The following is a 14,726-nucleotide window of genomic DNA, read 5'->3' on the forward strand; positions in this document are numbered from 1 at the left end:
TGTGAAGATGACCACACTTAGATGCATGCTTGGACTAGTGGCAGTAGAGGATATGGAGCTTATGCAAATGGATGTCAAGACAGCTTTCTTGCATGGGGATTTGCATGAGGAAATTTACATGGTGCAGCCGGAAGGCTTTGAAGAAAAGGGCAAAGAGCATTTAGTTTGCAAGCTGAAGAAGAGTCTCTATGGTCTTAAGCAAGCACCTAGAGAATGGTATCAGAAGTTTGATGCTTTCATTCGGTCCCAGGGTTTTAGAAGGAGTGAAATTGATCACTGCCTCTATACTAAAAGGGCAAAGGATAGTAGCCTGATAATCCTGGCACTATATGTGGATGATATGCTATTGGCTAGCAAGAATACTTATGAGCTAGATGCATTAAAGGCCAAGTTGCATGAGGCCTTTGATATGAAGGATTTGGGATTTGCAGGTCATATTCTTGGTATGCGCATCACGCGTGATCGGAGTAGGAAACTCCTTTGGCTTTCACAAAAAGAGTATGTTACAAAAGTATTGCAACGTTTCAATATGGAGGGGGGGAAGGCAGTGAGTACTCCATTGCCTCCATATGTGAAACTGAGTCATACAGATAGTCCCAAATCAGATGAGGAAAAGGCCATGATGGCCAAGGTTCCTTATGCATCAGCAGTTGGGAGTCTTATGTATGCTATGATAGCTACTAGACCAGACATTGCATTTGCAGTGGGAGTTGTTAGCCGCTATATGGCTAATCCAGGAAAGAGGCATTGGGAGGCAGTTAAGTGCATCATGAGGTACATGAAGGGTACCAAGGAGATGTGCATTTGCTTTGGTAAAGGAGACATGCGTGTACTTGGGTACACAGATTCAGACTATGCAGGGCATGTGGATAGTAGGAGATCCACTTCTGGTTATGTGTTCACCTTTGCAGGTGGTGCAGTGTCGTGGATGTCTCGTGCACAGAAGTGCGTTGCTTTGTCTACCACAGAGGCTGAGTATGTTGCAGCCACAGAGGGTTGCAAGGAGGCTATATGGCTTGATCGGCTAGTGGGAGATTTGGGGATTCATACAGGTGTACCGACATTGCATAGTGATTCCATGAGTGCTATTCAGCTAGCACGAAATCCGGTCTTTCATGCAAAGACCAAACACATCGAGGTCAGGTACTATTTCATCAGGGAGGTACTTGAGGACAAGCGCATAGAGCTTGTCAAGGTTCATACAGATGATAACCCTGCAGATATGCTGACGAAGAGTCTATCTAGTCAGCGGTTTGAGTATTGTCGTATATTGATGGGCATTGGATAGTATGCTCACTAGTTATTCTCCCTTAAAGGCACATTTTCCTTTAAGTGGGAGGTTGTGGGGGTTAAAGGTCACTGTGCCTTAACCCCGGTTATGTACAATACTTAAACACATATATAAATGAATGAAAAAGAAGATTAGGGTGGTTCTGCACCCAACCAAACTTGTGTGGCTCTCTGTCTCTCTCTCGCTCTCTCTCCTTCTTCCGTTCTTGCTTCCGTTGAGAGCACTCTCAAATTTTGTGCAGCATTACCATTTTGTGCATCTACATCAATCATCACATTTACTGGTTTATACCAGCTGCTCATCTCATCAAAAACATCTCTGCTCACTGTGAACTTACGTGTAGAAGGGTTATAGCATCTATACCCTTTCTGCTACAGAGAAAAACCAATAAAGATGCACTTCTCAGCCTTTGGATCCAACTTGGACCTCAACTCATTTGGCACATGAACATAGGCAATGCAACCAAAAATTTTCAAATGAGAAATGTCTAGTTTCCTACCAGTATACATCTCCTCTGGCGTCATGCCATGTATTGCTGCAATGAGAGTCCTGTTCATTATATAAACTACTGTAGCAACTGCTTCAGCCCAATAATAATCTGGTAGACCTTTTTCATTTAGCATGGCCCGAGATACCTCTCCAATATGCCTGTTTTTCCTTTCTGCAATTCCATTTTGCTGTGGGGTATGACTGCATGAATATTGCTGCTTTATGCCATGCTCCTGTAGGAACCTTGCAAACTCATTTGAGAGGTACCATCTGACCTTAGGCATTTTATTTGCAAGCCTGTTTCTTTTTCAACCATAGCTTTAAAAGCTTTGAAGTGCCCAAACACTTCACTTTTCTTTTTCATAAAATACACCCAAAGTTTTCTGCTGAAGTCATCAATCAATGTGACAAAATAGTGACAGCCTCCAATAGATGCAGCTTTAGTAGTCCACACATCAGAGTGGATTAATTCCAATGGCTTTTTACTCTCTTGAACATGCTTAGGAAATGGTTTCCTTGCCTGTTTTCCAAATTGACAGGCTTCACACACCTTATGCATTTCTGCAACCATCCTGCATAGACAAAGGAATTTTGCCAATCTGCACAATAGGATGTGCAGTATCATCACCAGTCTCCACAAATCCTGGTTTTTCCATTTTCCTTGCATCCTACATCCAGTCAGCATGACTTGTCATGTGGTTTGATGCACCTGAGTCAACATACCACACATCATTGCTTTCTTCTGCACTTGTCACAGAATTTTTCATATGCTGTACCATAAAAAAATGTTCATTTCTGTCATCACCCTGTCTACTAGAGGATGCATAATTGCCTTGCTGCAATTTTCCATTCATAATGTCATTCTGCTTTTTGTAGCAGTCTTTAGCCATATGCCCCATTTTACCATAGTAGTAGCATTCAACATTGCTGTTTGCATTTTGGCCTCTCTGCCATCCACCACGACCTCTTTGGCTCCCCCTGCCTCTAGAGTTACCATGTCCTCCTGCATAGGACTGGTTTTCTTGAGTTTGCAGCATATTCTGATTTCTACCACGGCCTCCAGATCGGCCTCCTCTACCTCTGGCTCTACCCCTTCCAGCATTTGAGTAGAAGACAGTTTCTTTTGAGGTTCCTCCTGAAGAAGATGCACCACCATTTCTCTGCTCTTCAGAAATTAGAAGAGCAATCAACTCCTCAAAATCAAGAAATTTTTCACGGACGGCAATGGATGTCCGGAACTGTGCATAATCCTTTCTAAGACCATTCAAGGTCACAGAAACTAAATCGTCATCATCCACTGGCGACCCAATGGAAGCAAGTGCATCCGCAATTTTCTTCACCTTCATGTGGTAGTCATTGATGCTCATATTTTCTCTCTGCACACATTGTGCAGCTCCTGCTTGAGCTGCATTTTCCTGGCCTGCGTATTTGTGCTGTACATTTTAGCCAAAGTATCCCATGCCACCTTTGGCGTACTTGCATCCCGAATATGCACAATCATTGAATCTGAAATACTAATAGACAGCCAGTACATAACTTTTCTGGCTCTCTCATGCCATCCTTTAAATGCCTGCATTTCCTGTTGATTGGGAACATTAGGAAGAACTGGTTCTTTTTCATTTCCTGTAATGAACTCCCAGTAGCCTTTTCCCATAAGGAAATTCATCATTCTAAACTTCCATGCTTGGAAGTTGTTCTTGTCAAGCTTTTGAGTGACAATCTGTGAAAGAGAATCAGATGCCATTACAGAACACTGCAAAAAACACAGCTTTTGCCTCCCAAGGGCAAATCTGCAAACCTGACGAAAGTGGTTTTTTGACCACACAGTCACTTCCTAGTGACGATTTTGCATCAACAGGCAATAAGGATGATTCTGCAACTCCCAATATCTCTGCACACAGGCATACGATGCAATTTTTGTGGCAACTTTTCATCGACTTGCAGAACAGTGGTCACATAGCAAAAACAGGGCCTTTTTCTGTCTGCCTGTGGAGAACTTCCGCCTCCAAAATGGGCCCCGAAATGCATATAATGCCCTCTCACCACACTGCGAAGGGCATTTCAATCTGAGACAGTGCACTCTTGCACTTCTGGCTGTGCTACCTGCAGAGATTTGCTCCCAAACTCGAAAAAGGAAAGCAACACTAGTCCTCTTACCAGGACACTGCGAACTTGGTTTGCTTTCTTGAGCTCCTTACCACGAACAAGGCTCTGATACCATGTGAAGATAGTGGGAGAGAGGAAAGGAGTCTCACTTGCAGCTTTCTCACATACACAATGGGGGAATACACACAAAGGTGGAGGCTGAAAACAGTTTTCCTCTTCTTAGTTGTGAAAGCCAAAAAGAACTCTAGTACAAAGAAATAGAAGAACCCTATATGTGGGTCTTAAACCAAACTCAACTAACTAAGGTGTCATACTAACTGAGCCACGAACTAGTGTAGATAAGGATAGCTATCATCCAACTATTATTCATGGGCGGTGTACCAACCGCATCTGTAGCTAACAAGTCAGTGACATAAATGCACAATGGTCACCCTAGCATATCGCGAGTGGAGCTCGATATCTCAACAACCTACATGTGGCAAACTTGAAGCAGTCAGAAGGTGAGATGGCGTGTCGATATGTGGATCGAGCGATCGTGCTCCTAGACCATTTAATTGCCACATAGGAGGACAATGCCGAATTTCGAGGTGGAATGACTCAGCATGTGCTGGGCTACCTTGTAGTAGGAGCAAGTGACGAATTCCGCCTTAAGCTTAAATGGGAGAATCTAGAAACTATGGTGCTAGCAAATGAGATTGCTCAAAAGTTTGATAAAGTTCAGTCTGATCCCGCTTCAAAGAAGACGATTGTCCCTCCGCAACCCCCTCAATTCTTGCAACAACAACCTGGGGGTTCTAACTCAGGGGCATACCCCCACCCCTCATCAGGGATGTATCCACCACCTCCACCTCAAATGTATGGTCCTCCCTTAGATGCTTACCCTCAACAAGGTGTATATTCTCACCCTCCACCTCGAAGATTTTCCCAGCCTCGCCCACGAGCCCCCCTCCTTTCTACTCCCTCAGCCCCTCCAGCTAAAGAGGCCCCTCCTGCAAAAGAACCCAGAGTCAATGACCTAGCCAAGGCCCTGAATGATCTTCAGCTTGAGATGGTGGGCATCAGAAATCAAGCCAACAGCCCTCTAAGAGATCGAGCTAATGTTGTATGCTACGAGTGCCACCAGAAAGGTTATTATCGCACGGAATGTCCCAATATTCCAAGGGTGAATCTTCTAAGTGAATCTGGCACTGAGGATTCTGATGTAGACATCCTTAACCTTGGGTAAAGAAGTTGTACCACCTCGGACCCCTCTCCAAACCATGGACCAGGCCGCCCCAGGAAGAAGGTGTCCTTCTCAGAGCCCTCAGATGCTGAGATGGTAGACCCACCAATAGAGAAGACTAAAAGATCTCGCAAGAGTAAGTGCTCGCCCTCGGATTTTCCCATCGGCTCGAGGCAAGAAGACTATTCGGTCGTTCAGGACCTTGCTCATCGTTCTTTGAGCATCACGCTCCCTCAACTAATAGCATTAAGCCCTAAGGTGAGACGTGAGCTGCACCAAGGGCTCTCAACAAGGAGGAGCAAGAAAAAGGGAAAGGTACGAGACATATCTTCTATCTCTGAAGAAATTGATCGGCACCCACATATAGTAGATGTCATCATAGATAATTGCTATGTCAAAAATGTGTGTTGATGGGGGAGCCGCATGTAATATCATGGTGCCCCGAATCATGAAGAAATTGAATTTAAAATGCACAAGACGTTCCTCCACTCGAATCAAGGTAGCAAATGGTTGATGACTTGCCACCCTGGGAGTCATTGAGGATTTGCCCATCACTATCAATGGGTTGACCACCACCGTCAATTTCTATGTGGTGGACATTGAAGATACAGGTAGGAGTTACCCAGCCATACTCAGGAGACCATGGTTGAGAAAGAGTGATGCAGTCAGCTATTGGAAGACAGGACACATGTCTTTTGCTGCTTCTAAGGAGAAGATCCCGGTGCAACCAGGTGCCACAGAACCAAAAGAAGAAGAGGAGCAAGACAGTGATACTCTCTCATCCTCGGTGTCTGAATCAATGGAAGAATCAGACGAGGGGGAGGAGTTCTCAGAGGAGGAAGGTTACATGATCGGGGTGTCTTCGACCCCGCCACCTACAGAAAAGGTAACAGCTAGTCCTCAATAGCTTAAATCTATGCTTTCCCTAGACCTCACACCAAGTGAGAAAGACGAGTTCCTAGAAATGTTCAAAGATTTCCCTGACCTCTTTGCAACTAGATACCACCACCTTTGCCATGTGACTGCCATAGAGCACAAGATAGAGCTGAAGCCTAATGCGAAGCTTGTGGCTCAGAAGTATCGAAGATTAGGGTCCCTACAGACTAATGCTTTGTGCTCGAAGTTGTAGAAGCTTATAGAAGCTGGGTTTATTGTTTCGGTTCACAATATTGAATGGGTTTCACCAGTGGTAGTCACCCCAAAGAAAAACAACAAGTGGCGGGTCTGCATCGAGTATAAGAAACTCAATGCAACCACCAAGAGGGAACATCATCCTCTTCCCTTTCAAGACCTCATTCTTGAGAAGGTAAGTGGTCATGAGATGTATACTTTCTGTTATGTTTACTCTGGGTTTTATCAAATTAGAATTGCCGAAGAAGATGTGCTTAAAACCACATTTGCCACACCCTGGGGGACATTTGCATTCAAAGTAATGTCATTTGGCCTCACCAATGCTCCTGCTACCTTTCAAAGATTTATGCAGATGGTGTTTGCTCCTTATTTGGGGGATTTCTCGGAGGTGTTTTTAGATGATTTTTGTATATTCTCGTCACGTAAGGAGCACGTCATGAAGGTTAGGTTGGCCTTCCAAAGGGTCAATGATGCGAATGGCAGTCTCAACCCTGAGAAATGCACCATTGAAGCTACTCAAGGGAGGTTACTAGGATATATTGTCTCATCTGAGGGCATCAAGCCTGACCCCGAGAAGGTAGAAGCCATTCTCAAGCTCTCCCCACCAACAACTAAACGTCAGGTATGCTCATTTGTCAATCTAGCAGGATACTATTGCCGCTTCATTGATCAATATGCTGCTTTGACACGACCCATGACTATGCTATTAAAAGATGGGGTTGATTTCTCTTGGGATGAGGATTGTGATCATGGGTTTGCACAAATCAAGAATGCTTTGGCTTCAGAACCCATTCTACACAATCTAGATTGGTCAAAGACTTTCTATATCAATCTTGGGTTTGGTGAGCACACTCTGGCAGGTATTCTTCTCCAGCAAGGGGAGGATCGGTTCATGTATCCCATTCGATTTGCTTCTTGACAATTGCTCGACACTGAGCGACACTATTCATAGGCTAACAAGCATGCCTTGTCTTTGGTGTTCTGCATTGAGAAATTTACACATTATGTGGCTGGAAAGTCCTTCATTATACTCACTAGCACTGGTCTTGCAAAGCAAGTTCTTTAATCACCAAACCCCATGGGCCGGTTGGCCAAATGGTTGGTAGTTCTACAAGAATATGATTTTTCTTTCAAAATTGTAAAAGAGGGTTGTTCCAACTTTAAGAATGCTTTGATTGATTTAGAGGAGTGCCTTGATGTAACCCTTGTAGCGGCCATAGAAGTTGGGGATCCATGGTATGGTGGTATCTACAGGTTTCTGACTGCTTTCTCCTTTCCTCCAGAAAGTACTAGCTATGAGAGAAAGAAGATCCGCAGAGATAGTAGGCACTACACCCTCTTTAATGGGGTGTTGTACCGTCAAGGCATGGATGGGATACTAAGACGGACCATTGATGTAGATGAAGTACCTAAGGTATTGAAGCATTATCATGATGGATTTTGTGGAGGCCACTATGCCAGTGACTATACAGCTAAGAAGATTTACATGCTGGATACTATTGGCCGACCTTGTTCAAGGATGTCACTTTGTATTGCAAAACATGTGAACCATGCCAATTCTTTGGTAGGAAGGATTTGCGTCCTGGGCAACATCACCCAGTGATGTCCATCCATCCGTTTCAGAAGTGGGGAATAGATTTTGTCGGGCCCTTGCCCATGACTACCCGCAAAAAGAAGTATCTTTTGGTAGCCACTCAGTATGTCACTAAGTGGGCTGAAGCTATCGCCTTCCCCGCTGCAAATGGTAAGGCAGTTTTAAATTTCATATTTGAACGTATCTGCACAAGGTTTGGGACACCCATGGAAATAGCCTCCGACCATGGGAGTCCATTCTTAAATGAAGCAGTGGAGTTACTCATGGATTGCATGGGTATTGATCATCGCACTTCTAGCATCTATTATCCAGCATCCACGGGTCAAACGGAGCAGACCAATGGCCTCCTTTGTAAAACCATGGGAAAAATGGCCACAGGGAACAGGAGCCAGTGGGATCAGAAGGTCACAGAAGCCGTATGGGCTTACAACATCACTCATAAAACATCTACAAGTCACACTCCTTTTGAGTTGGTATATGATACTGAGGCCGTTTTACCACTAGAGATAGAGATTCCAACTTTGAGATTGGCACAAGAATAGAGGATGACAGAAGATGAACATGGAGAGGCCCAGTGGTGCAACTTGAGAAGCTAGATGAAACCTGACGCCTTGCCCTACATCAAACAAAGATTCAAAAGAATCGACAAAAGGCCCGCTTGGATGCTAAGATTCACAAGGGATGGGAAAGACACTTTGCTGAGGGGGATGTTGTGCTATGCTTTGATAACAGATTGGACCACCAAATGGATAAGAAGTTTTTGCCACTAAGGACCGGTCCATACAAAGTCATCAAGGAACGTAGCAATGGGTCTGTACAAGTTCAGGAGCTACATGAGCCATATGGCAGGAAGGTGATCAACAAGCGTTACCTCAAGCCCTTCTTTGTGCATGATGGACCCCGGCATGGAAATGCTGTGCATTCCTTGCCTTGGGGGGGGGAACTGTTATGGATAAATTTGTCTAAGGAAAAAGGCATTAATATGTGTGTGTGTTTGTATGTGTGGCAATAGTATAATAAAATATGGTGTGCATAGGGCCCAGGGTTGAGGTGGCAGGGCATGACCATGTGCCACCCTTCCACGTAAGAGGACCCATAAGGTGTGATCCATGGTAGTAATATTATAAAATGTAGGGTGGCATGGCTCCTCCATGTGCCACCCCTCCACCTAGGCTGCATTTAGTGAGATATGGCTCAAATTCCATGGGAGAAGTAATATAAAATAGGTGGAGATGGATATTATATTGGGTTATTCCCTCCATATAGGATAGGCCCATGTGGGGGAGGTATAGATAGTCCAAGGATGCAAGTTAAATAATGGGGAAAGTAGGATGAGGTGGCAAGATTCCTTGTGCCAACCCTCCACTTGTCCTCCTAGATGTTTGAACGTATTATAAAATTGGGAAGAGACCAAGGGAGTATCATAGACTTGGGATATGGGAGTTGATATATGTGGAAAAATGTGGCCAAGCGTTATCGCACACAATTGAGAGTGCATAACCGCCTAGCCCACATGGGAGACTCTTCCACACACACCATGCATGTGGGAGGATGCATTTATTGGAAGAGACCCTCTCTCTTAGCTATAAAAGGAGGGGGCTATTCCTTGATGAGACACGCTCATTCTTTGTAAAGCCACCTAGCTAGTACTTTGATTTCTCCCTTCCCTTCCTTTCAAAATAAAGCATGGTTCTCTTTACATTCCTCCTCCCATCATGTACATGCTTCTCTTCCCCCTCTCCCTTTCCCCTTGTGTCATAGTCTCCCTCTTCATTCCCTCCCCTTCTAATTCCTTTTCCCCTCCCATGATAATGTTTCGCCCTCACGTTCTCCTTTCCTCTATGGCCCTCGAGCGTCGCCATGCTTAGCCTCTAGTCTCTGGTCCTGATTTCTTTTCCGGCTAATAACACATAGGTGAGAAAGAGGGAACGATTGATGGAGGCTCTCGCCTCCACGGGAGTTCAAGGGTTTAGAAGGGGATTTCAAGGTTTGCAAGGGGGATAGGGTTGAGAGAGCTAACTAGGAGTTCCAGGGTTTAGAGGGGGTTACACGGTTTAGGAGGAGTTCAAGGTTGAGGAGTGAAGAGCTAGTCTCCTTCGTAGATTCGAGGGGGAAGGGTTGAGGAGGAGGGACAAGGAGGAGGAAGAGGGAGGTGAGTGGAGGAGGAGGGAGGAGAAGGGAGGAGGAGGAGGAGGGAGGAAGGAGGAGGAGGAGGAGGGAGGAGGAGGAGGAGGAGGAGATGGGAGGAGAAGGAGGAGGAGGAGGGAGGAAGGAGGAGGAAGGAGGAGGAGGAGGGAGTACAAGGGTAGAGAGTGCAAGGGTAAGGGCATTGTAGAACATGATAGTGTAAGAGAGCATAAATGCAATGGAGATCAATCGCATGAACACAATAGTGAGCTTGAACACTGAACCCCAAAGAGTGGGAGCTTCATTCCATTGAGAGATATTTATACATGTTGGTCTCTACACAATCTGTAGGTATTGGCATCCCACTGGTAGCGACGGGGTACCACATCAAATGTGGTTTGCATGCAAAAGGAGATGGAGCTTGTATGTATTCAACGAGGTACTTTTCATTGAGCAGCTTTGGTCTATGCCAAGCAGGCTATGGCTCCAATTTCATGCTGATGTCTGGAGTGTTTTTGTGCTTGGCAAATACTCATTGAAATTGTGGAGAGGTCCCATCCTCCTCTTTACTGCATGTTTGGGTATTGCCTCCAAAAATCACCAATGGGATTACCAGGCATGGGAATCCTATCTGTATCTTGTTGCAACTCCCGTGTTGGTGTGCGAATTGGATTATTCAATTCTTGAAGCTCATTGATGGAATCATTAATGGTGTCTTCCATTGAAAACTCAAGGGAGATTAGAGGAATATATGGTCTTGGGGGAGAGGAAGAGGTTATGGGGGAAAATCTTGAGGTCGAAGCAAGTAAGGAATTTGAGAAGGTAGAAGCTCGGTAGAAGTAGGGATGTTGGTGGAAAGTGGAGGGAGGGTAGGGCAAATTGATTTAGCAACTTGATTATCCTCAAGGGATGGATTTTCAAGTGTCGGAAAAAAGTTAGGTGTAACTGGATGATAGGAGTTAGATTCTTGGATTAGGCGATAGTGTTGAGAGGTATGGGCAAAGAGGCATGGCAAGGAATATGGGTTAGCATGGATTTTTGGAAAGGTATGGAGGATAGTACTGGAGTTAGGGAGGGATGTGTGTAGATCAGAATAGAGAGTGGCAAGATAGGGGAGATTAGATTGAAGGTAGACCACATATTCCTCTGGCAGATCCTTGTCACTTCTTTAATGTTTGATTTTTCTAGGAGTTATATCCCATGGAAGTTGCTAGTGATTGTTGCAGTAAGAGTAGGAGTCCGACTACTACCCAAAGAGGGGGGCTTCCCATTAAGCATTCATTGAGAGACAAAACACATTCTTCTCGTCTTCATCCATATGCTGGCATAGATCTCGGAGAGTCTTTGTGCTTACTGAATCAAGACCGAATACTACATGTAACATTTTGATTTGCAAGTGTTTCTAGAGTATGCGCATTCTTCCATCAAGGTTATCCTCTTGCTAGAGGACTGCAACAAGCCCTTGGTATAATGTAGTGATGCCTTTTAGCAAAAGATATTGTGCTGACCCCTCTGCATCGTCATCGGCTTGACCTAGTAGTTGAATTTCCAACTTGGAAATTATTGCCTTTTGATTTTTCCACTCCATGCACTTGTCTTTATACTTACCCAATGTGGAGGACTATTGAATTGTTGAGCTGCTTTTGGATGCCCTAGAAATTGATCATTAAGCACGTTGAGTTGAAGTATCTTTTACTCTTGAGCATCCAGTTCTGCTTTGGTGTGCACAAGTATCTCTCTTGATGCCATGCATTCCTTCTCTAGGGCTTGAATTTGACTTTTACCTTCTTTGAGGCTGTTCTGCAACTCATTGTTTGTGTCTAATGTGGCATGGAGCTAGTCCTCTTTAACACCATTTCCTTTCTGATATCATCACAAGTGGCTTGCATATGGGAGAGGGATAACTTGACCTTTTCCTTTTGGTTCAAGGCATTGTGTAGACTTGAAAAAGGTCAATGCCGCCACAAAGCACAACAACTACCCATTGCCTTTCACAGGACATGTTCTAGAAAGAGTAGTCGGGAAAGAAGTTTATAACTTCCTAGATGGGTTATCAGGATAAATTAGGTATCTATCTCCACGAAAGATCAACATAATACTACCTTCTGCAACCGAGTGGGGTGTGTATGTAGCCAAAGTGACGATATTTGGACTTACCAATGCACCCACCACATTTCAGCGGTTGATGATCACCATCTTCAAGGAGTACATAAGGGACTTTGTAGAAGTCTTCTTGGATGACGTCTGTGTGAATTTGACATGGGATGATCATCTGAGGTACCTAAAGCTAGTCCTTGAGAGGTATAGGTTGTACCAGATATCCTTGAATCCTCTCAAATATCTTTTTGGGTCAAACACGGTGTGATTCTCAATCACATGGTGTCCAAAAATGGCATCTCCACGGATTACAACAAGATTAATCTCATTCTAGAGTTACCCCCCTGAATGCCAAGGCAGTGAAGCAGTTTGTAGGCCATATAGGTCGAAGGTTCATTCTATTTTACGCCGACATAGCTCGACCATTGTACGAGCTAGTAGTAGTCTTTGAGTGGACTGAGGAATTTCAGAAATCCTTCAAATCCCTCAAGCTAGCTCTAGCCATAGCACCGGTATTACTGACCCTAGATTGGAATCTAATATTCCACGTCCACATAGATGCCTCAAACTTTTCCATCAGATGCGCATTAGCCCAACCAAGGGAGTACAGCTTGGACTACCCGGTGTACTTTACCAACTGGCAATTAAATGATGCCGATGTTAATTATACTACAACAGAGAGGAAAGGCTTGGCCATGGTTTACCCAGTTAAGAAGTTCATACATTACTTTTGCTAGACAACAAGTTCATCTTTTTTGTTGATCATCAAGCATTGCTATATTTGGTTAACAAGCCCTGCATGACGGGATGCATAACAAGGTGGATGCTAATCCTTCTAGAGTTTGACTTCACAATCGTGGTGCATAAAGGAAAGACCCACATCCTTGCCGACCACCTCTCGAGGATTTCCAATGGAGAAGCTCCAATAGGAGTCAAGGATGACCTCCCAGATGCTCCCTTGTTTCTCATTGACATAATTCTAGAATGGGCAGCCGAAATAGGCCACCACCTAGCAAATGGGTTACCCCTAGAGAGAGCCCTCAAGAGGGACAGAGCCCGCAAACTCATTAAGGACACATCACCGTATCAGCTAATTGCATGCCGACTCTACTACATGCGCAACGATGGCATCATGCACAGGTTTGTGTGCAAACACGAATATATAGACGTGCTCGAGGAAGCCCATTTTGGGATAGCAAGTGGTCACTTTGTCGTTGACGTTTATGGCACATAAAGTGTTACAAACAAGCCTCTTGTGGCCCACTGTCTTTGGATATCAAGTGATGCAATCCCTGCCAAAGAGTGCAAATCCCACATAAAGTGAACATGATGCCCCTAATGGCAATATTATCCAATCAACCCTTTCAGAAATGGGGCATAGATTTTATTGGTCCAATAAGCCCAGCAACTCAAGGAACAGGGGCTCGATACATTATCCCAACCCCACATATTACTTCATCAAATGGGTGAAGGGATGAGCAACAAGAAAAGTTGATGCATGATCCACATATAATTTTTTATATGAAAAAGTCATTACATGATCGGGTGTCCCTTGGAATTAGTCAGCGATGATCGAGGAGCTCATTTCCTCAATGAAACAATAGCGATCCTGACTAGCAAATTAGCAATCATACATAGGAAGTTGATGCCATACTATCCTAGAGCAAATGGCCTGGCTGAGAGCTTGAACAAAACGTGCTGTAAGATTATAACTTGCACAGTCGAAGCCAGTCATACCAACTAGGAGCACAAGCTCCTCGCAGCATCATGGGCCTACCGAATGTCTTGTTGAGATATCGAGCTCCACTCATGATATGCCAGGGTGACCGTTGTGCATCTATGTCACCGACTTGTTTGCTGCAGATGCGGTTGGACACCGCCCATGAATAACAGTTGGATGACAGCCATCTTTATGTACTCTAGTTAGTGGCTCAGTTAGTATGCCACCTTAGTTAGCTGAGTTTGGTTTGAGACCCACATATAGGGTTCACCTATTCTTTTGTACTTAGAATTCTTTTGGCTTTCACAACTAAGAAGAGGAAAACTATTTTCAGCCTCCACCTTTGTGTATATTCCCCCATTGTGTATGTGAGAAAGCTACAATTGAGACTCCTTCCTTCTCTCCCACTCTCTTCACATGGTATCAGATCTCGGTTCGTGGTAAGGAGCTCAAGAAAGCAAACCAAGTTCGCAGTGTCCTAGTAAGAGGATCAGTATCGCTTTCCTTTTTTTTCGAGTTTGGGAGCAAATCTGTGCAGGTAGCACAACCGGAAGTGCAAGAGTGCACTGTCTCAGATTGGGATGCCCTTCGCAGTGTGGCAAGAGCGCAGTATATGCTATGGGGCCATTTCGGGGCTCGTTTTCCTCAGGCACTCAGGAAAGTGCCTTGTTTTTGCCGTGCAACCACTGTTCTGCAGGTTGGTGAAAAGTAATCGTAGGAATTACATCGTATGCCTGTGCGCAGAGATATTGGGAGTGACAGAATCATTCTTATTGCCTGTTGATGCATAATCGTCACTAGGAAGTGACTGTGTGGTCAAATACCACTCTCGTCAGCTTTGAAGATTTGCCCTTGTGAGGCAGAAGTTGTGTTTTTTTGCAGTGACAGAATATTTTCAGTGTTCTATAATGGCGTCTAATGCTCTTTCACAGATTGTCACTGAAAAGCT

This window comes from Dipteris shenzhenensis, chromosome 29 (genome assembly GCF_047967505.1).
Source record: "Dipteris shenzhenensis isolate YYH24624 ecotype China chromosome 29, Dip_SZ_1.0, whole genome shotgun sequence".
NCBI lineage: Eukaryota > Viridiplantae > Streptophyta > Polypodiopsida > Gleicheniales > Dipteridaceae > Dipteris > Dipteris shenzhenensis.